This window comes from Canis lupus, chromosome 38 (genome assembly GCF_003254725.2).
Source record: "Canis lupus dingo isolate Sandy chromosome 38, ASM325472v2, whole genome shotgun sequence".
Taxonomy (NCBI): Eukaryota; Metazoa; Chordata; class Mammalia; order Carnivora; family Canidae; genus Canis; species Canis lupus.
Window position 1 is genome coordinate 17,902,463 of NC_064280.1, and position 23,195 is coordinate 17,925,657.

Sequence of the window (23,195 nt, forward strand, 5' to 3'; positions counted from 1 at the left end):
CAAGACCCTGCACCCTGGACCCTGCACCCGAGACCCTACACAAAGGACCCTGCACCTGAGACCCTGGACCCCAGACCCTGCACCCAAGACCCTGCACCCTAGACCCTACACCTGAGACCGTGAACCCTGCACCCGAGACCCTACACACGGGACCCTGGACCCTGCACCCGAGATCCTACACCCGGGACCCTGCACCCAGGACCCTGCACTTCGCAAGAGCACAAAGGCTCCCAGGAGGGCCTCAAGGTGGGGAAATGGCATGTTGTCCAAGCACGTTCTATGTCCCAGAGACTTTACAAATGTGACTTCACTGAATTCTCACGGTGATCCTGGGAGATACTTTTCCGTTGCTACATTACGGGCTAGAATGCCAGGGTTCAGAAGGTAGAGTGGCACACAGCCACTAAGGGAGAGTGGGAGCATTTGAATCCAGATCTGTGATGCTTCTCACCTCCAGACTGATTTTTTTTTTAACCATTTGCGAGTGGGTCCCAGCTGTCTCTGTCCTGATGTCCGTTATGACCTAAGATACCAGCCTGTTGACACACAGTTGGATGACACACTTTACAAACATACGTAAATATCACACTCATGGGGGTTTTCTTCCCCTTCATTATCTGATTCAGGTAGAGGTGGGTCGGACTTCTAAGATGAGGTGTAGTAGCTTCCTTTTCTTTGGCTTGGATTTTCCCCCAGTTCAAGAGTGGCTACCATCACCAGCTGCTGGAACCCTCGATCATCCACCTTCTATGTCTCATGCTTCAGGTGGACCTGGGCAGTGTAGCCTCCTCCCGGTTATCAGCTGTGGCATCAGCCCACAAGTGCCCTCCAACTGGGCCTATCCTCTCCCGTAGGGATGATTCCATTCCTTATTCCTGGCGGAGGCACACACACCCCATCCGCTAACTCACTACCCGTGCTTCACAACGATGCCTCAGCAAATCTCCCTCCCAGGTCTGGGAATTAATCTATGATTCAGCAAAGCAGAGAGATGGGGGTGTGGGAGAGTTGTCACAAGCATTCTGGCCTCGAGTATACAGCAAACACTCTATCGTGCCTCATTGGGAGCTGTCTCGTGGCTCTGTGTCTCTCTGCAGCGGCTGCTGCGTGAGCCTCACATGTCCCGCAGGTGAGCTCTTCCATGTGAGGAGGGGGAGAGGGGTAGTTGATAGGGCAGCCAGACAACCTGGCTCCGTCCATCACTTGTTACCTTGGGCATGCAGTGGCTTCCCTGCTGTGTGTCACAGGGTCCCCATCTGTGGAATGGTGATAAGAATAGTACCTATGTCCTGGAGTTGTGAGAATTAAATAAATTAGCCCATGTACAATGCTTGGCTTGCCTGTTAGTATGTGGCACCCCATGGGGGTCAGCGAAGGGCGTTACCACTCTTGCACCCTTGTCCTGGGCTCCATGCCTTAGAGGGCCTGTGCCACAGGGCATGGAGCTCTGAATGGCCAAGGAGACATACGTTTCCATACTCCCCCTTCTAAGCCATGCTTCAGGGATCCAGGACCCCAGAATTCCCCACTGAAACTGCTTCAAACCTGCTTCCAGGACCCATGGGGAGCTTTCCCCCCAGGTCAGCCTCCTGTGGGTGGCCTCCACTGCCTTGGGAATCAGAGGCCCCAGGTGGACTTCGATGTCCCACCACGTGGGTGTGGCCCCTCCCTGACCATGAGGTCCACATCCATGGGTGCGCCATCCCTTGCCACCATGGCTCAACCTGTAAATATGTGGACTCTGAAAATTCTGAATTGGAATCTGCTCTTCCAGATAGGAGGATGTATAATATCCCAGGCAGGAGAACAGTACATTTTTTACCTAGCCATTTGTAGGCCTGATTTGTAACTCTTCAATATTTACTGATATGGCCTGTGGGCTTTTTCTGTTCTTGCCCCAGACCCTGAAGATTTTCGCGGTGGGCCTGGTGGTGATACTCGTAGTGAGGAGTGAGATCAGGAGCAGGTACTCTGAACCGAAGCTCTGGGGTGTGTCTGCCTTACTGTGGTCACTTCCATCCTCACTTCCTCCCTCCACCAAGTGTGGGCGAATAGATGGAGATAGAGAGGTGTTGGAGACTTAGCTGCAAAGGACAAGAGAAATGGCATTTGCATACGTGGCCGGGGGATCCAAGAGTCAGGCTGACCCCTCTGCCCCAGGGTGCAGCCACTCATCCGGGTTACCTGTCAGCTCACGGTGGAGGTCTTCAGCTCACCGCCCACCTTTTCTCTCGGAAACAGCTCTCAGGTCCTGTCCTCACCCGCCTACCTCACTCCAGGTGCCACTGGAATCTTGTGCTTTTGCTGTCTTCGGCAGCCCTTGCAATGGCCCTTGGGGATATCCCTCCTCTGTTCAGGAGCCCCTGGGGCCCAAGTGAGCACAGTTGTCTGTACATCTGGGACTCTCACCAGCCAAGATCAATCCCAATAATTCACACTAACATACACAATTGTATTTCCACACAAATCGGGTTTGTTCTTCCCTCATTTCCACCCTCTGCCCTCTCCTCTCCAAACGACCTTCAGCTTTCCAACACCCTGGGCAGCACATCCAGTGAGTCTGTGTCTCCGCCCATGTTCCTGCAGCCGCTGGGCACCCACTGGTGGGGTGATGCACAGCTGGCCAGCAACCGCAGTGAAAAACAGTCCCCAGGCTTTGGAGGCAGCATGGTGTGATGGAAAGCACACAGACACACACAAGTTCAAAGCCCAGCTGCCTCACTTACTTCCTGCATGTCTTTGGACCAGTTGCTTAGCTTCTCGGAGTTGGCGATGCTGCGTGTATAAAACACGGATAATCTGATCTTCTAGTTATGTGAGGATTTAAATAGGCCATACAGATAGAACCTGGTCCAGGTTCTCAAAGAATGTGAAGGCAAGGACTATCTCCAGCTTCGATGGCCAGAACCCCACCCAGTGCCTGACACCATACATGTCGGTTGTCTTCTTTAAGCCATGAGGAGCTGACTCCACTGAGAAGGGCGGGCCGAGTTCAGAGGGACAAGGAATAGGGGACCCAATGGCTGAACTCCACACGAAGCTGGCTCTGGTGACCGGTCTTCTCTCCCATCCTTAACTTTCCTCCCTTGGCTAGGAAATGTCACTCTTGAAATTCAGACTTGTGTCTGAGCTGCTCAGGAGCTCTCTGGGCCCGGGGAACCATGCACCTGTGAGACGTATGGCCTTGGCAAGGCTTTGGGGTAGGGAGGGTGGGGGTGTCCCTCATGTTGATAGCACACACATCCTTTATTCTCTTGACCACTTATATTGGGAATGCCGATGGTCTTTAACTTCTCCTGAGACTATTCATTGGTCTCTGTCCAAGAGGAATGTGTGCTAGAAGTGGAAATGCAGAGAATGTAAAGGCTTGTAAATGGTCAGGAGGAGGGAAACAGCCCTCTGAGGGGACACAGTTGGGAGGAGGGAGAAAAGGAGGGTCAGCTTCCACTTGATACTCTTCTGGGATAAACGTTAGATCATTCGAGGGGTCAGTTGATCTCATAGCTCTGAGAAATCTCCCACACAGAGAACAGAGGCTCATCGTGGGCCTCAGATTGGCGGTTTGTTCTCTTAAATATGATTGCGGGTAGATAGGGGGCTTTGCCCCTCTGCACCATCTTGTTTGGAGTCTTTTATTTCCAAAGAAGCTAAACATCAGGTACTCATGTACTCTGCTGCTTGTAGCAGATGCCACGGAAGGAGCTGAAGGCGACTGGGTGTGTTAAAATCATTTTAACCCATCAAGGCCACTTGGAGTAATTTCCCTGGAAACCTGTGAAAAGGGTTTTCAAGTCGAACTCCAGACAGTTGTAAATGTGTCCTTTTGTTGGCTAACAGAAGGTGAATGCTAATGCTGAGAGGGGATTGGGGAACCAGATGAGTTCTAGTCCTAGAAGCTCTTAGAAGCTCTTTCTGCTCTCCAGGCCTCAGCCTTCCTGGGAAGGCAGTTGGGAGCCAGCCCTATGGGATGGGAACTCAGGGAGGGAGCCCTATCCTGCGGCCAGGTGACCCGGGGCCCATCAGTTCACCTCTGGCCTTGGGCCTTGTGTCTGTAAAAGGAGCACAAGGTATGACTTGAAGAGGAACTCCTAAAGAGAGCCGCCGGCAGCAGGATGCTGTGAGCCGAAGCTGAGAAGAAACACGGGCCTGGGCCTCTGCTATATGGTTCTTATCCCCTCTCAGCCACCGATTTGCTCAACCTAAAGGAAGTCTCCAGATTATGTCAACCGCAGTTTTCTTACCTATGAATTGGGTGATTAGAATTAGATAGACAGATGGCAAACTTTTTCTCTCAAGAGCCCGGTCATAAATATATTGGGCTTCCTGGGCCATATGGTCACCACCGTAACTACTCAGCTCTGCCGTTGTGGCATGAAAACGGCCAAAGGTTACATGTAAATGAATGCGTGCGGCTGTTCCAATAAAACTTTATAAAAACAGGCCACAGGCCCTAGGTCCTGGATTAGAGAACCAATAAGTTTCTTTTTTTAATTCACAGTATTTTTTTTAATTAACAGCTTTACTGAGCTATAACTGATATATAAAAAACGGCACTTATTTACTTATCATTTGATGAGCTTGGACATCTGCACAGACTCATGAAACACACCCTCGCCACAGTCGAGGTAGTAAACATATCCAATAAGCTTCCTCTAACTTAATAAAGTTATATGTTTTATCTAATGAAGGCATAAAACCCATTAGAATATGAAATTGTTGGTTCTTTTATTCGCGATGTAATGAACTGAAATTGTATATTAGATGACTATCTTGGGAGATACTTGATGAAAATTTCATAGAATGTCAGACTCTTAGTGCTCCAGGAGATCTCCAGGGTCACAGAGTGCCCCTGCCCCACCTGCTAGGAGCCCCTCTCCCCCTCCCTGAGCCCTGCTTATCCCTAGCCTGCAGAGGGCTGGTCATCTCGGGCAGCAGCCCCCTCTCCTCAAGCCTCTCCAGCGGTGAAGGCGGACTCTGAGTCCTTGTAGCTTTACCCATTGGCCCTACTGCTGTGCGCTCCTTTGTTCTGCCTTTTTCTGAATTTTCTTTCCCCCTCCTGCCCACAGAGCCTCAGAGGACCCGTTGGGCTCTGCATCCCTCAGTGCATTCCTGGCCTGGCACCGCTGGGCCCCACACCCCTCGCCAGCTCCTTGGGTCTGCTCAGCCCAGCCAGCCAGCCTTCCTGTGAGACCCCACCTAGTTCAACCCCCATGCCCTTCCCAGACAATCCAGAAAGCTCTGCCCATGTCCCTCCCCTGGGCTCCCATTCATCGAAGAAGAAGGTTTACAATATATGAGAACCCCTTGGGTATTTTAAATCTCATTCCCCAGACCAATCAAACCCCCAGTGCCTTCGACCTACTTCTATACCTACAATTGAGCCATTCCTGCCATGAATAAAACAGCCAACTGCCTTCTCGACAGAAATCTATGCTCATGAAAGCAAATATCTGGAGAAAAATCAGTGCCATTAAGACTGGGATAAAACAAGCCCTCAGAACTGCACTTCTCAGGTGGGAGCAAATGGATATGTATGTTATTAGCACATTGGAGAAGCAGCTGCTTGCACTGACCAGGAAATGTGGTATCCGGAGTGCCAAGACCGCAAGGGCTCATCCTCTAAAGGCCCGAAGGCCAACTTGCGATTCAGGGGTCTGTTATTCTGCTGTGGTATCGGGGGCACCAGGAGCAAGCTGCGTGCTTCACAAAATGCCAAGTTAGGCAAGAATCCAACCCAGGACCATGTGTATTTCCCTCAACTGGGGAGGGAAGCAGGAGAGCATGGAAACACAGAAGTCAAGATAAAATGCGGGGACCTTGTAGATCCTGAGCCGGGAGAGATGGCCGGGTGCTACCATTAGAAACTGAAGCTCATCCACCTTGGGGTGGATGATTGTCACGCCCACCTTTTTTTCCAGATAGTCTTGAAGGCCCAAGGGGGTGGTGCTCGGGGTGATAGAACAGAAGCAGTACTTGAACCCAGCCAGCGTCTACCCCCCCATGAGGCAGGGGTGGGTGTCACAGCTGAGGAGGGGAGCTTACAGGAGGGCAGTTCTGCAGAAAACACACACCAGAGAAGAAATATGTAAAGCTCGGGGCTCAGTGAACAGATACCTGTCTTTCCAGAGGGACCTGGAGATGAAGAGCTCTTTGACTTTGGAACGGGGCACGTGCAACGCACTTTGTTCTAACTCCATTTGGGGTTGGTTTGGTGTTCAACCTGGACCGTGCCAGTCTGCTGGTGGAAATTTACTCCTGAATGTCCATTCTTCATAGAGAGCGCAGGCTCTTTTCTTTCCCCGGTTGAGCACCTCTTGCTGCAGAGACATGCAGCTCTGGTCAGAGCCACGCATGGCCTGTGTGGGGACAGCGTTCCCCCCATGGATGCATATGGATCCGACCAGTGCAGGGTGGCCTGTCTCGGCTGGAGCCCAGGGAGCAGGGGCAGGGTGCTCTGGTTCTGATGGAAGAGGACAGAGAGCCCAGAAGAGAACAGGAGTCTGAACACGTGTTTGAGCAGCTGGACTCCAGGAGGATGGAGAGCGGCAGGAGCCTGCGCCCTCACACAGAGTCACAACATGCAGGGGGACAGGAAGCAGCGTGGTGGGATGGTAGCGGCGTCTTACATCCATCTGGGGCTTCACAGTTTTCAAAACACTTTCACACCCAGGGCCTTGTTTTCTCTTTAGAGAACGGGTATTGTGATTCCTGGGTTTTTGTTTTTTTGTTTTTTGGGTTTTTTTTTGCACAAGGAAGGGGAGGCTCAGAGAGATTAGGGGACCTTACCGAGGTGGCAGGTGGGCGGAACACAGCTGACCTCCGGCTTGCTTCGCAGCCACCCCCACTGGCTCTGATGTCCTCTCCCCAGGGAGGCCGTCCGCATGCCCCCTGCCCCCCAGCACTGACCACAGGGTCCCGGACTCCTCTCTCTCTCTTTGCCATCACTCGCTAGATTCTAAGCTGTGTGAAATCTTAGTATCCCCAGGGCCTAGGACACGCCTAGGCACATAGAAAATGCCCAGGAGATACCCAGAGTTCATTGAACATGGCTCCCAGGGCCCACCAGCTCTGTCCCACTGCTGTGTCTACACCCTCTTTGGCATCACGTCCACCCACCTGCCACCAACCGACCTCAAATGCATGAAGTGCTTTCCTACTCCAGTGCCTTTGCCCTTGCTGGCTCCTCAGCTTCCACACATCCATGCATTTCTTTCCCTCCCTTCTTCCAGGTATTTGCTCCAGATGACAATGGGACAACAGTCTCAAAGAGACCTGCCCTGCACTTGTCTTACCCTCATTACCTGGGTCCTGTTTGTTGTTTATTCCCCCAACCGTCCAAGCTTCCTGAGGGCAGGAGCTTTGTTTGGTTCCGTGCAGGGACCCAGGGCTTACAACAGTCTCTGCCACTCAGCAGACATTGTGGAATGAATGAACAAGCCATGTGTTTCGTGTTAAGGCACCGAAAGCTGCTTTCGGCCACGTGTTGAGAGGACAGTAGTACGTATGCCCCTCCTAAATCTCTCACGCCTCATCCTTCCTCCCAAAATTTAAAAACTACCATCTCTAGGCTATCGAATGAGGAAGGCTGAGAGGAACCATTGATACAGAACCAGACTATCTCCCTGGGAGTCAGGAGCCCCTGGTATAGACGTGGGTCAGACACCATCCTAACTGTGAAGAAGGCCGACTCAGAATTGGGGAGGAAACAGCAAAGAACCTACACTATAGTGTAGTTTTCCTACATTTAGGAATCCACATTGTTATAGTCTCCTGGGCAGGCCCCATGTTGCCTCTTCTGTGTCCTTGGAGGTGACTGGCACAGAGCTGGGGAAAGGATGAGTAAAGGTCGCCTTCCCACCCCCACTCTGTTCTAATGCAGGATGGACTAGAGATTTTTTTTTCCCAAGTCCTGCTGGAAATCTCCTGGCTGGAAACCTTCTCAGATACCCAATTTTCTTGCTTGAAGTGCATTTCTTTTCTCCTTGAAAATTAGCGGAGGAGAATTTGTCTCTGTTACAAACCCCATCCTGGTGCAAAGTGCAGAGGTTTACCCTTTATGCACAAACTTTCTGAATGCTCAGTGTGTGCAAAGCAAGTGCAGGGCCTGGGGCTCCTGGAGGGCGGAGGGGATGAGAAGGCCCCAGGGAAGGGGCAGTTCAGACAGAGAAGTTTCCGTGGACTGTGCACTCAGAGGACATATAAACTGACTCCTCCGTGTCAAGACATAGGAAGAACCGTCCACAGGCCTCATAGGGCTCTCCACGGGACACAGAGGGACCGGGGCTGCATCTCATTCCTTATTACCACCGCTTTCTCCCCTCACTCAGCAAAATAACAGGGGGCTTGGGCCCTTCCTCCCGTGAGACCCAAGGGCGTGCAGAATTGGCTCTCCCTCTGTAGGTACAATGACTCAGACCTCAGGAATGTCTTCATACACACACAGGGCAGGAGATGGGGTCAGAACATGGAGAACTTTGCAAGCCTGCTAAGTAGCCCATCCCTCCTTCTGTCAGGGATGGGGAGCCACTGATAGGTTTTGAGAAGAGGAGTGGTGTGGTTGGATTCTCATTTTTGAAAGCGGGTCATGAGGACGTTGGTTGGCTTGGACTCATCCCCGAGGTCCCAAGCCCCCCGAACACCACTTCCCCACCTTCCCCAGCTGGGCCAGTTGCATCTCCGTGTGCTCACGCTACAGCTGGACTTTTCCCTGCATGAAGCGCTCATTCCGCGTGCTAGGCTTGCCTGGTCTCCTGTCCTCTTCCTCCCTAGAATGCCAGGCCCTGGGTCATGCTCAGCATCATTTCCCAGCATCCAGCACAGAGCCTAGAACACTGCCCGTGCTCACGAAGTGTATACGTATACGTATGTGTTTTTAACAGATGTCAAAGGGACGATTGAGGTGTTGCACGGGAGAGGAACTCGGGGTCTGGGTGGGCTGGAGCGCTGACAGCAGGAACGCAAATGGGAGGGAGAGGCTGGATGGTGGGCAGACCCCGTAGCCTATGCAGCAGGACCCAGCCTCCTATTCCTCTCCGGCTTTATACCTATGGTGAAGTGGGAGGTTTTAGCCCCACTCACGGGGTATCGTAGGGATGAAATGAGAGTGTAAAGTGGCAGCTCGCCACCAGTGTGATTATAGGCTGCTAGGCTGCCTCAGTTTCCCCAGGACCCAGTGAGATCAGGCCTCAAACTACTAGTTGCTGAGCAGAAGGGGGTACAAGGAGGTAAAATTTCCCTTTTCTACCATCTGCACCTCCTCCTGCCAGAGTAGCCATTGTCCTGGGGAGGCCGCCCCAACAAAGCTGGCGTTCTCTCCTCTCTCGGGGCCCTGGACCCTCTGGGCTCAACGGCCAGACTTTTCTAAAAAGTGGCAGATCTGTACTAAAATTAATTCCGAAAAATTGTGACTGACTGACAGGTGGCCCCCAAACCTAGCTGTGCCATTGACTCTGAGCTAGAAAACCTTTCCTCCCTGGACTTGACTTTCCCCACCACGGAATGGGCATTAGACTGTGTTTTGTAGAGGCTGGCTTCAAGAATTTGGTTCGGTCATGCTGATGTGAGCACCTCCGGAATTCTAACATGCAGCAGAAGTGTCCTTTTACTGGCACACGTGGTAAACCACCACCCCCTCAACAGGTGTCAGTGTAGAGTGTGCACAGAGGAGGCCTGTAGCCAGTGTTGAAGGGATAAATGGGGTCCATGATGTCGTTACCATCCCACATCTTGTTCTATAAAGAAGTCATATGCCAAAAAAAAAAAAAAAGAAGTCATATGCCAGAAGGTACCCGTGGGGTAGTGGATGCCGTGGTGTCCCCAGTGCCACTGGGCTGCCTACTTTTGGCCACTCTTCGGCCTTCATGGTTTCGCCCCGGTTTGGATCCTGACGGTGCACCTGCTGGAGGAGCGTGTTCCTTCAGTTTCCCCTCGCATGCGGCACTGACGAGGGCCGGGGCCCCCTGCACACAGGCCCATCTCCTTGTCCCCCTCCAGCAGCCCTCTGGATGGAGCACAGCTGAGGGAGCTTGCAGGGGGGCAGGGGCACCTAGAACAACAGCAAAGGGCCGGAGCCTCCAGTCCTCCCGCCTGCTGGTAGGATTTTCTGATGCCACATCAACACCCCACTCACGTGGGTGTCATCTAGTTTAATCCAATTCCTCTTTTGAAATGCAGGAGGGTAGGGGCGCCTGCGTGGCTCAATCGGTAACGTCTGACTCTTGACTTCGGCTCAGGTCATGATCTCAGGGTCTTGGGATCAAGCCCCGCATCTTGCTCTATGCTCAGCAGGGAGTCCACTTGAGATTCCCTCTCTCTCCGTCTCCCTCTCCCTCTGCCCTGCCCCGCTCACACTCTCTCACACACACTCTGTCTCTCAAATAAATAAATAAATCTTTAAAAACAATGCAGGAGGGCAAATCCTAATGGTCCTTCACACCCCGATGAAAATAAATTTAGTTATATAATTGCCAGCATGTTACAAGTTTTGTGTTTTATAAGCTTTGACATGTCTTTTGTCATCACACATTTAATTTCATCTTCATAACTCTACGATGTAGCTTCTAGCCCTGTTTCATAGCTGAGGAGGCCGAGGCTGGAGCCGTGGAGTCATCTGGACACAGCGACATACAGGCTCCCTTGGCTGCCCCACAGGGTCTCCTCGAAAGGCTGTGGGGGCAGGACTCTGGGGGCCTGGGAACTCAGGACCCACTGCAGAGGCATCCTGGCTGCAGACAGTGAAACAGGCAGAGGATGACAGTGACAGCCAGCCGGCTCACTGTGGCCCCTGTGCCCACACTGTCCTCCTGCCTGAGGCCAGAACAGAGCATGCAGGTCTGGGGCCACTGACCATCTGAGGCCTGAAAAGACTTCAGACCGGGCACAGCTGAGCCTGGTTCAGAGCCTGGTTCAGTACAGTTCATTTCTGTAGTGTTTTTTATTTCATTAGAAAATGTTTTTCTTAAAAAAAAAAGTTTTTCTAATTTTTTACTGCTTTTTAATCTCTCATCTCTGTAACTTAGACAGTTGAACAATGCAACTTTAGATGGATTTCCCAGGGGTGCCTGGGTGGCTCAGTAGGTTAAGCGTCTGACCCTTGATTTCAGCTCCAAGTCATGATCTCAGGGTTCTGGGATGGCGCCTGCAGTGGGCTCCATGCTCAGTGGAGAGTCTGCTTGGGATGCTCTCTCTCCCTCTGCCCCTACCCCCACTTGCATGCAAACATGTTCTTGCTCTCTTTCTAAAATAAATAAATCTTGGGACACCTGAGTGGTTCAGTGGTTGAACATCTGCCTTTGGCTCAGGGCATGGTCCTGGAGACCCGGGATCAAGTCCTGCATCAGGCTCCCTGCATGGAGCCTGCTTCTCCCTCTGCCTATGTCTTTGCCTCTCTCTCTCTCTCTCTCTCTCTCTCTCTAATGAATAAATAAATAAAATCTTTGAAAAATAAAAAATAAATCTTATGATAGATGATAGATAGATAGGTAGATAGATAGATAGATAGATAGATAGATAGATAGATAGATGATAGATTTTTCCAAGAATACAGACTTCGGAGTCTAGTGACTTGGGTTCATGTCCCAGCTCTGGCACCTGTTAGTGATACAGCCGCAGGTTAATGACCTAGCCCCCCTGGGCTTCAGCTTCCACATTGTGAGATGAGAATAACCCTCATGTGTACTTCACAGGATCGTTGCTAAGAGAAGGGGGGTGCCTGTCCAGAGTGCCGAACGTGGGGCCTGGCGTGTGCGGAGCACTCATGGAACCGTGGGCTGTCCAGGGCCCTGCTGCACCCCCGTCCTGCCTGTTTTGAGGGCAGGAGCTGGGAAATGCCTGCCTCTTGGGTGACGGAGCAGCCAGCCTGTTCTCTCCGCCCCTTGAGAAGGGGGAGTCTGCAACAGGCAGAGCAGACTCGGGGGGTTAGGATGCGCTCTGCTCTTCATCTGCAAGCTCCAGGACTCAGGGTCCCCCTCGCAGTCCTTCCTCAGCTCCTCAGAGGAGGCGATGCCATGAGGGCCTGGAGCAGGGTCTTGGCCGCAGGTGGAGGGCTCTAAGGGAAAAGTGACCTTTCTGGCTCCGTGGCTCCTCTCCTCAGCTAATTCACACTCTGGACCCAAAAAACCAGGATTCATGCTTTTATAGAAATTGGGTGAAGTGAGCTGAGGATGAGAAGCCAAGCAACAGGCTGGGCTTCACAGAACCCTCTTTGGGCTCCCACCTGTGTTTTCCCTTGACCTGCCTCTGTTTTGTGTCTGTCTGGGGACCAGAGTTGTGAATACAATTATAATAGAAATGTGATCAGTGACTAAGAAAACTAATCCCTCGTAAATACGTTCTGAAGATGGGAATGACTCAGCTGAAAGGGAATTGCAGAGGCAGTGGAGAGAGACACCCCAAGAAGTGAGACAGAAGCAGCAGTGCCAGGGAGGCCTGACTGTCTCCAGACACGAAACTGGTCGGGAAAGGCCAGGCTGCTGAGACCCGTCTCCTGATGGTATTCAAGTCCGTGAGAACCTGGATGATCATGCAACTTACTGAACTCAATTTATATCCTCTTAGGCAAAATTACTATGACCTGGATGGAAATGTAGCCAGAGAGCAATAAAGAACAGTAAGCCACAGGTAATGAACTAGCCTTGGGAAGCCAGGAGCCCTGCTCTGTGGCTGGTTATATTTTCAATATTCCAGGAAATTAGATAGTATTGAACATTGACCGAGTGCTTATTAGGTACCAGGAGCTGGGCTGCAAACCTTAATGTCCTGCATGCATTGGGTCCCTGCAAAAGCTCCATGCAGAAGGTGTCCCAGACCAGTATCCACTTGATAATTTTCTGACGCGTAAAGACATTTTCTTGGACTTTGTGAGTTTGACTTTTCTCCCACTTCAGGTGGCCAAAAAGCAGTGATAATTCCAGTTGCCTGTAATGAAAACAAGAGACTTACTACATTTCCAGAACAAACTACAGGTATAGCAGGGACAGTGTACATGAACCTCACAGTCAATGTGTCCTTGGTGGCTCCCAGCTCTTCTGGCCTCTGTAACAGGAGGCCCTGGACACATCTGACATTTCTGGCTTTCTCTCTGTGTGCTTGAGATCATTCATATCAAGTGTCTTGACTTGATGGCCAACCTCTGAATGCAGAGGCCCATTTATTGGGGTGCAGAGAGCAAATGTGAACCCATTATAACCCTATCCTTCCCATCCCTGCCCATCAGTCTTGGAGAGAGGCCTACTTCTAACAAACTTAATAAATGTGGGATCTGGGACACCTGGGTGGCTCAGTGGTTGAGCATCTGCCTTTGGTTCAGGGCGTGATCCCAGGTCCTGGGATCGAGTCCCACATCAGGCTCCTTGCGGGGAGCCTGCTTCTCTCTCTGCCTGTGTTTCTGCCTCTCTCTCTGTGTCTCTCGTGAATAAATAAATAACATCTTTTTTTAAAAGTTTTAAAAAATAAAAATAAAAAATAAATGTGGGATCTCCTTGATGCAGAGAACAGCAGGTGCGCTGGGCAGGGCCCTCCTGGGACATATCCCAGCCACCTGGGCCTTGCAGTTGCTTGATCTAGGGAACATAGGAAAGAGAAGGCTCAAGTCCAGGCCAGCTTTCCTGAGATGGTCTGGAGAACCCTGTCGACAGTGGCCTGTAACTGGTCTTCACACAGCGGCCTTTTACTTTCCGCCCTCTAGGTTTGGTCATCGAAGAGTTGATACCAGTCACTTTGTTTCTTTCCACTGCTGGGTCCTTCTTATTTGCTCAGCAGGGACCCTTCAGGTTTCTTTGTATTTCCTAAAATTTATGGGGCACAGGGCCTCCCCAAGCATAACAGGCTCCTCTGACAACTAATTCCCAGTATTATGTGCAGAGGCCCTTGGACCCTGCACCTGTCCTAGGACGGTGTCATCCCAGGGGCTCTTTGGGCGACTGCCTCGCAGTATCCCGGAGCCCTGCTACGTGAGGTGTCAGAAGCTATGTCTCTCACACTTGGGGGCTGCAGTTCTGCTCTCCCAAACTCCCCCCTTGGGTTTTCTGTGTGACTGGGTTCCACGTGTCATGGAATCTGAAGTGACTGATGCCCACCTCACTACCAGCCGACGTGCATGTGACATGTGCTCCCTATGTCAGTGACTGGCCAAGCAAGAAAGGAGTGAGGGCATTAATGATCAGCTAGGCTTGGGCAGTGGCTCAGGGGAGGAAAAAAAAGCCTCTGATTGCTCCTCGCTTGCTCAGGCCTTGGCCACAGGAAGAAAAGATAATGAACGGTGTCCAGAACAGCCGAAGGAAGACAGCAGTTACAGTCTCTCACCGCCCAACTCTTCAAAGACGCCCAGCTGTGCCCAAGGAGGATGTGAAGTCAGGATTTCATGACACCCAAGGCCTGGGCCAGTGATAAATCCCTGCTCGTTTTCTTTTGAAGACAGCTCTTCATCTTCTCTGGATCCTAGAACTCCAGCCTGGTTTCCCCGGTAACGAGGCTGACGTCCTGTGGCAAAGGTCAGCGTGCGGTGGGGGTGCGGGCGGACCTACCCCAGTGGTGTTCGGGGACCAAGGCCCCCGGGCGGGGACAGGAGCAGGAGAACATGAAAGCAGCCTTCTTGGGCTGCTTCGGGCCAGTGAGAAATAGTCTACTCCTTAGTCTGCATCTGCGATGAGGAAACAGGCATAAGGTGGCCAAGTGACTCTCCCCGGTCACGCGGCTTGGACTCTGTAAAACCAGGAATTAGATCTCTCGTGGGGCAGGTTTTCCTTCCTTCCAGAAACCGCTGCCACTGGCCGACCATGGGGAAGTGGTGCCCTTAAAGCTGTTCTCTGGGAGAGCAGGTGGGGGTGTCTGGGGGAGCGGGCCCAGCTCTCCGTCCCCACCGGAGCCACCAGCCCGGTGCCCACAACAGTCGCCTGTCCCCAGCAGTGGCTTCCAAGTCACCGCAGAGACTCGAGGGCCCAAAGAGGGACTGGAAGGTCGAAACTTGAGCCCTTCCTACCCGCCAGATCGACTCAGGATGAAAACTTGCTGAGAGCAGCAGAGGCTCCCAGGACGGCTGGCAATTTGAGTTTCTTGGAGATAGACAATATGTTGGTACCAGATGTCATTTTAAGCTAAAAACCTATGGTTATGTTACTTAGATGATCTTCTTTATTTACTCTAACCCATAATCCAGAAGCCATTCTCGATTGAACGTGGGCCGCTGAGCATTCCTGCGAGAACCACAGCTCCGTATTTTTAGGTGTTACCATTCCCAGCTGGGGAATTACATTTCTGTCTGCAGCTTGCTGCATTTAGGGTCTGATCATCTCTGTGTTTATTCTGTCACTGGTCCTCAGGAGTTAGCATCCCACTCCTCTCTGTTGCCCCCCCAAATGGGTCCGAATATGCTCCCCTACTCCAGCCCCAGAGACTGTCCCCTCGGGGGGGTCTGTGCATCGCTCACCGTATCTACCACTTGGGCAGTTCCCTGCTCATTTCCTCCTTTTGGGTAGGGGTGGGGAGGGGCATGACTGGGGAGCCTGAAGGGCCCTAGGGCGGCTCAGGAGCTCTGGGCCAGGGGCAGGGAAAACCCTGACAGTGCCTGGAGGTCCAGGCTGTGTAGCTCCACTGGAAAACGGTGATGGTTGCCTTCCTATCGCTGCAGTCCCTAACCTCCCCTACCCTGGTGGCTCTGACAGCCCTGCAACAGCAGCAGGAAGCTAGGAGGTGCACCCACACCCCCAGCCGCACCCACACCACAGGCTGGCACCAGTGCTTGTGATGCCTGGACGTGCCTCTACCCAGGTCCTTCTGGCCTGGCTTCGCCACCTCTTGTGGGACTGGGTCAGTAAGAGGGCCTGTCATCGAGTCATTCATGCTCAAAGGAAAGGAAGCTACCCCCCAGGGAAGCCGCCTGCACATGGGGCCTGGGAAAGCCCTCTGGGGAAGGGGAAATGTGCCAGCCGGCTAGCTCCTGCGGGGCCGCGCCAGGGCACGTGCAGAGGGCTGGAGTTCACCATGCCTGATGAGGATGGGCAGGAGGCTCTGGAGGGTCAGAGCACCTGCCAGTTTGGCCACCTCTGATGTGTCACCTTGGACAAGTGGTATTAGTGCTCATGTCCTTCTATATTAAATGGATCTAATAATATCCACTGTGCAGAAGGGTAGCCATGGGGATTAAGTGCATCAAAAGCACTATACTCTGTGCCATGGAATAGTATGGAAACCACAGCAAGTAGTCCTGCTGTCCTTCTGGCTGTCACTACAACAGAAGTCTTGTCTGGGCCCCCTCCTGCACACGTCAGCCTCTGCAGCTCTAGGGTTCCCTCCAGAATACGTAGCCACTCTGATTCATGGCAGCATCCATACGGGGCCAACATGTTCACCTGCAGAAGTAGTAGGGTGCATCCTGTCCCCACAACTGCGGGACACGCCAGCACGGTCCGCCTTCTAAGGAGGGTACAGACTGGAGCAGAAGGGAGTCTGTCCCAACATAACAAGAGAGCGTGGGGCCAGATGCACCTGAGCCCTGGGGCTGCATGGCCACCTTGCCGCTTTTGGAGTGCAGGTGCCCACATGGCACATGCTTTGCCCAGGAAGAAGACCCGCCGCAGCCTGGGGGCGGCCTCCTTCAAGGAGCACAGGTCACATCTTCCCTCCAGAGCAGGGTGGGGGTCTTCTGCTTCTGGGTCCCCCAGCTCCTGGCTGCAGCTTCCCCCTCTATTGGATCCCCGGCACTCCTGTTCCTGCTCTTCGGGGGCCACCGTCTTTTGGCTGTGACCGCAGGCCCTTGCCTCAGCACTGTTCAACCCACCCCACCTCCCGCCCCGGAAAGCTGCTTCTCTGGGGCTGCATTCAGAGCTTCCTGTGTGAGGTCAGCCCTGATCCCAACCTCTGCTTCCTCCCAACCTCTGGCTCTGTGAAGTGTGGCCTCAACACACACACACACACACACACACACACACACACGTTCACATTCCCTGAACACCTCTCCCCTCACCTCCAAGGCCCCCCTTTCCTGTGGCCCTCCTTGCTCCCCCTTTCCCTACCTCTGTTCCCTGTGCACCTCCATCCCCCATACTCCCTCCTGTTCCCTGTGGTTCCCCCCACCCCCCAAGCCGCCCACCTCTGTTCCCTGTGCATCCCCCCTGCCCCATGCTCCCTGCCCTCCCCAGGGAGTTACCACTGTTCCCAGGACCAGCAGTCTCCCCTCCCAGCAGCCCTGTCCCTGTATCATCCCAGCCAATCAAGAGCATCAATTCTTCCCTAAAAATCAATGCCTGCTTTACCTCCACTGCCTCATCTACTCTGCTAATTTTGTTCCTTTCTTTAAAAAAAAATAAAGAACACTTTCCCTGTGACCCCCCTTGCCTGCCAATTCCCGGCCCCTGAGAAGTCTCTGCTGAACAAGATTGCCTTTTTTTCTCAAGGAATTGCTCTGACACACTTTCCTTTCGTGTTTGTCCTCCGTTAATTCAGTGCAGGCTTGATGTCTTAGAGCCTTTACACGTGAGAAGGGACAGAAAGACCATTAATGTAAAAGAAAGCCCTTTGCTTTAAAGTGGGGGTCATACAGGGCCTGGCATGTCATGATATTTTGATTCTTCTTCTCCTTTTGGCCCAGGTAAGAAGAGAACGATCAGACCCCTTTTTTCTTGGTAAAAGTAATGGGAAGGGCAGGTACTTGGGATAGCTGCATAAAAATTAGGATTTATGACCATCTGCATGTTTGTGCTGCCGTTCACAACTGCCAGGTGCAACTGGACTTGAGGCACCACTTAGCTGTGTGTTCCTACCACCTCTTCATGCCCAATACCTCTTCTGGGTCTTTCCCTATAAACTGACATGCCCCACTTTAAGAAACTGGATATCTATTTTTAAAGAAACTTGTAAAATAGGAAAAACAAATGGGTACTCGTTTATCTGTTACATCAACCGTTTTCTGTTCCAAAAGTGCTTCTTTGCAAGGCTCCTTTAATGAATAGCTGCCCCCGTATGTTTATTTCCTGGCATATTCTTAGCTCCAGCGGAAGTTTGCAAGTGGACTTGAAGGAGCATAGGTTTGGGGCTCGGAGAGGTCCGGCTTTAATCTTAGCATGGCTGCTTAGGGGCAAGGTGGAAGGTCTCTAAGATCCAACGTGCTCATCTGCAAAGTGGGCATCGTTGGAGGATTCAAGTTACTTATTTCTTCATTTGTCAAAAATGCGGATTAGTGACATTCCTCAGGGCCTCTTCACTCTCACCTTATCCTGCAAAAATAATCAGATACATGGCACCAAATTGAAGGCAATATGTTTGGGGAGTTGGGTGTGTAGTCAAAGCTGTGCTGCCTACACAGAACGCCCTTTGGGGAGCCCTTCCCCGGGGGCTCCAAGGGCCAGGACTGGGTTTCCAGGTGGGCAAGGCTGGCTCGCAGTTGAGGAACACCTAGGTCTGCGTCCCGGATGACAGGCTGAAGGAAGCCTGAAGCTCAAAGACCAACAGGCAGCCAATAGGCAGAGAACCAGGAGTGAGTCCACAATGGAGAGTCTACAGGACGGGAGGGTGGGAGAGGGGAGAGGGCCGGGGAGAGCACTGACCACCCGGAGGGGTCCCTTTACAGGGGTTCCTGCTGGGGATGGTTGAGAACCGCAGGCAGGTTTGGGAGCACAGGCTGCACCCAGGGCGACCTGCCCAGGATCCCCTACTGGGAGGAGGCGCGGGGCCATGCGCCCCCATCACGGGGACGTTTTTCTCACTGCTCTTTATTCTCCACGCCAGTGCTCGCCTCCCCTGGCACAGATAATTAGCACTGATGGCAGCTTATTACCTAATTATTTCTGGCTCATGTTTACTAAGCGTATTACAGGCAGTTTGGACAGATAGTCTCCCCGAGAGCCAGGGTTCTGGAAAATTCATCAGAAACATAGAATCTTGGTACGTAAGCCTCCCACCCTTTCTGTGTTTCAGAAAAATGGTAGCTCACCCACGTTAACCCCAGTTTCTGGGTTCTCCAGCTATCCTGCCTCAGTGAGAACTGAGGTAGGCAACGTGCAGAATGCAGATGGAGGTTCGGGACCAGTCTCATCTCATCCACTTACTCGCTGTGGGACCTTAAAAAAAAATCATTTAACTTCTCTGAGTTTTGGTTTCCTTGGCTGTAAAATGGAGAACATACCATATCAACTTCATTGGATTAGTGTGAGGATTAAGTGAGCTCATTGAGGAGTATTTGGTGAAGTGCTAAGCCAGTACTTGGCTACGATGATTTTCCCATCGGGTCAGTCGCCAAACATTTGTGGAGCATCTCTGTGGCAGCAGGAGGTGGGGGTCCACTGAGAATTATGCTCGAGAGCCCACGTCCTTGCATCAACCTAACCATACCGCTGTAGGCGGGTGGGCAAGGCCACCCCCTCCCCTCCCACTCCGTCTTCCCTCACACTTTTTTTTTTTTTGTAAAAGATTTAGAGACAGCGAGAGAGCACAAGCTGGTGGAGGGGCAGAGGGAGAGGGAGAGAGAGAATCTCAGGCAGACTTGAGGGCACAGCCCGATGCGGGGCTCGATCCCAGCACCCTGAGATCATCACCTGAGCCAAAATCAAGACTCTGATGCTTAGCCGACTGAGCCACCCATCTTCCTTCACTCTTGGCCCAATTTTATGCTCAAGTCATTCAGAGGCCACTTTCTGTGCCCTCTGTGACCAGGCCACACCTTGAGGCCACCACTCATGCTGCTCCCTCCTCTGCCACTCATTCTTCATCCAGGATTCCACGCGGATGTGTTCAAATCCCGCATTACCCCAGTCTTGTTCGTTCACCTCCCAAACCTCAGGTCCATTTAAAACAGGACAGTGCTACTTCCAACCTCACTGGGTGGTTGTGAGGATGAACAAGTGAATGCGTGTGAAGTGCTGGGAAGGACGCCTGCACAGAGCAAGCCCTCAATCAGCGCTGGCTGTCATTGCAGTCGCCACCTGCTCCTCTCCCCAGCTGGCCTTCACTCTTCTCCTACCTCCCCTAGGATGACATATCTTTGTCCCCAAATATCCCACAGCATATTGAAGTGATCTGCCTCGAAGCCTGACCTCCTCAAGTAATGTCAACGTGGCCTGGGGGTCAGCATCCCTGCCTTAAGTCTGGGTGACCCCTGCACCGAGGACCGTGCCAGGCACATGGCAGTACTGCAGAAATCAGGGCACTGATTTAAAATGAGCCATATCTTTGAGGTGGTTTTTCTTTACTATTGATTTTGATTGGGGTGACATGTCCTTCGGTGGGGCTAGGTGTAGCCGTAGAAGGATGGACTTAACCTGTGAGGCAGAAGCTGTTGTCCTGTTGTCATCATTCACGTGGCCTCCTCCTTTGGCTCATGGCATGTACTTCCCCTGGGACTGACTTTTTCAGGCCAGTCTTCCTGTTGAATAAGGGGTCAGTTTCCGTGGCTGAGCATTGCTGTGCCTGTCCAGGGGCTGGGCTGACTCACGTATCGGTGAATGGGCAGATGGTTGTGTGACCCTGGCTTGGAAAGTGGAGCGAGCGTTATCTCCAGGGTTGTGAGCTCAGGAGCTCTGAGAAGTGGCGCATTCGGGTAGGATTTTCTGTTCCTCAGTTTTCGTGTTGACATCCTTCAACCCACATGAGTGCACAAGGTCAGAAAGTGGGCACTGGGAATGGCAGGGCCTGGGAGGGGCAGGAGGAGCCTTGTATAACTGACCTTGGTACGAACCTTTGTATTTAGAAAGAGCTACTTCTGCAAGTGGCTATTACCAGCTTCCTGTTTGGCCCTCCTTCCCTGCCTCTGCTGTTTGGCTTTACACTTGCCCCCAGGAGGACGGACAGCCTCACTGCGGCTCAGGAGCGGTGTGAGCCGGGTCTCGCTGAGTCCACGCAGCACTGTTGACCACAGGGCTCCAGCCCATAAGGAAAAGCTGCTGTTCAATCAGCCCCGTGCCTCCCAGCGAGCTCCCTCCTGCAGAGTCCCAGGCATACTTGTGAAATTCCAAGTATCCCTCAGACACCTGGAGGGCAGGGGACGTGGGCAACATGAGCCCCTCCATGGAGCCCTGGCCTACTTCCTGGTCCATTTCCCAGCTCCCTGGGCACTCTGGATGCCTCCTCTGCCCGTCCATCTGGGCTTGATGCTGTGGGAAAAGGTGACAGAGCCCTCCAGAAGTCAAGTGAGGTTGGATGGTCAAGAAGCACGTCCCAGAGGACTGTGGGGTGGAAATGGCTTGGCCACAGCTGGGTGTCACTCGATGAAGCCCCGAAATTGTAATGGGCATAAAACCTAGCATTCTGCATACTTCCTGTGTCACCCACACAGTGGCTCAGGCGTTACTGTCTGCATTTCACTGCTCAGGCAGCGCAGGCCGAGGGGAGCCAGGGCGTATCTCATGGGGTTTGTACCGCTGAGTTGACAGACCGGGATGCAGGCCCGGATCTTCTGACGTCAAGTCCAATGCTTGGTGTGCGCCACCAGCAGGGTCTGCAGAGAGGGAGATTCTCCTGGGAAGAGAATGAGGCCAAAGCGGAGCACGGCGTGTGGGTGTGACGCCGCGGCTCCTTCTGGTTCACACAGCTCTGTCGGCCTCCCAAAGATAGGAAGGGTCATGAAGCTCTGGATTCCAACTTAACATCTAAAGCGTGTGAGGTTCCAGAGGTTTCTGTTGTGAGTCACCTCCCCTGCTGACTCTCAGGCGGACGCCAGAATCTTCAGAGCAGAGGTGATCCATCCAGGGGCAAGAGCCAGTCCTCTGGGTGTTTGATGGGGGTGACCAGCAGCTCGAGCAGCACTGGCTCAAATCATCTGCAGCCTGGACCCCACGTTGCAGGGAGGCTGACTTCAGAGCCACCCTCCCCAGAGCGCAGGACACAACGACAGCAGACACACGCGCTCCCTAAATCTGCTGTGTTTCTGTGCATGAGTATCAAACGCTCTGAAAAGGAAATTAAGAAAACAGTCCATTTTACAATAGCATGAAAAAGACTAAAATACTGAGGAACAGGTGTCCTCTGGCATCCCCAGCACGCCAGAAAGTTCTCTGGCCCGAGCGCACTACTCACCTTCCTCTTTGCATCGAGGTCATTCGTGTACGGCTTACCCGGCCCGGAGCCAGGCCACAGCCAGCGCTGGGTCCCCTCCTTGCCCCCTTATTGCCTTGGACACAGAAGGGCTTCACAAATTATGTGTTAAAGGATTTAATCGATTAACAAGGAGAGCGGATGGAGGGGTGTCGAGAGCAGATAAATAACGTGACTTTTTAAAATTGAAAGCAGGGTCAAGTGGGAGACACCCAGTTTAGAGGGAAAGAGTGTGGGGGTCTCTCCTGGGTTTAAACCCCAGCCCTGGGCAGCCCGGGTGGCTCAGCGGTTTAGCGCCGCCTACAGCCTGGGGCGCGATCCTGGAGACCCGGGATTGAGTCCCACATCAGGCTCCCTGCATGGAGCCTGCTTCTCCCTCTGCCTGAGTCTCTTCCTCTCTCTTTCTCTCTCTCCTCTCTGTGTATTCTCATGAATAAATAAATAAAATCTTTAAAAAAAAAAAACCCAGCCCTGCCACTTCCCAATGGGGACAATACAGACAAGTTACCTAACTTCTCAGCCTGGTTGCCCACTTCGAAAGTCAGGGCTACCGACGCCTCCTTGACGAGGAGGTTAAGAGGACCACGTGAGTTGTTGACTCGGAAAGTACCGAGCACGGCAGGCATAGTAGGAGCGTGAGAAATGGTCATCTCCTTGCATCTCTGGAGAGTTCAGTCCCTCAATTCGGGCCACAGAGGCGACTGGGGTGTGAATCCTGGCTCCATGGTCTCCTGGCCGCCTGATTCCCCGGCATCACTCCATCTCTCTGTGGCTCAGTTTCCCCCTTGCACAATAGGGTGGCTAATTGTGGCCATCCGGCAGCGTTGTGACAGGCCAAGCAAGAGCAGGTGTGTGAAGCGCGTACCTGGCTGCTGGCTGAGGGGCACCCCGCCCGGCCGCGCGCACCTGGGCAGGTGTCTGGGCATCTCTCTGCCCCTGCAGGTGGGTAACACCTCCGTGAGTTCCTTGGCGCTCACAAAATGTGTCCACGTCCACTGCCCGGCAGACGGGCCCCCTTCTGTGTGCTAAGCAGGGGCCTGCCTAATAAAGCATTTTCATGGCCCTGCCACCGGGACACACGCTGAGCTGTCGCAGCCTCGTGCCGTCTGCCCCCCACGTGGCTGGTCCCCACATCTGTTGCCCTGCTCGGCGTGCAGTGAAATGTGGCACGTGAG

The 23,195-nt window shown here is 52.8% G+C and overlaps 1 protein-coding gene across 2 annotated transcripts in view; it reads left to right on the forward strand.

Moving 5' to 3' along the window:
* Positions 1–23,195, forward strand: part of FAM78B (family with sequence similarity 78 member B) — a 76,078-nt gene that overhangs the window by 38,341 nt on the left and 14,542 nt on the right. The window lies entirely within an intron of this gene.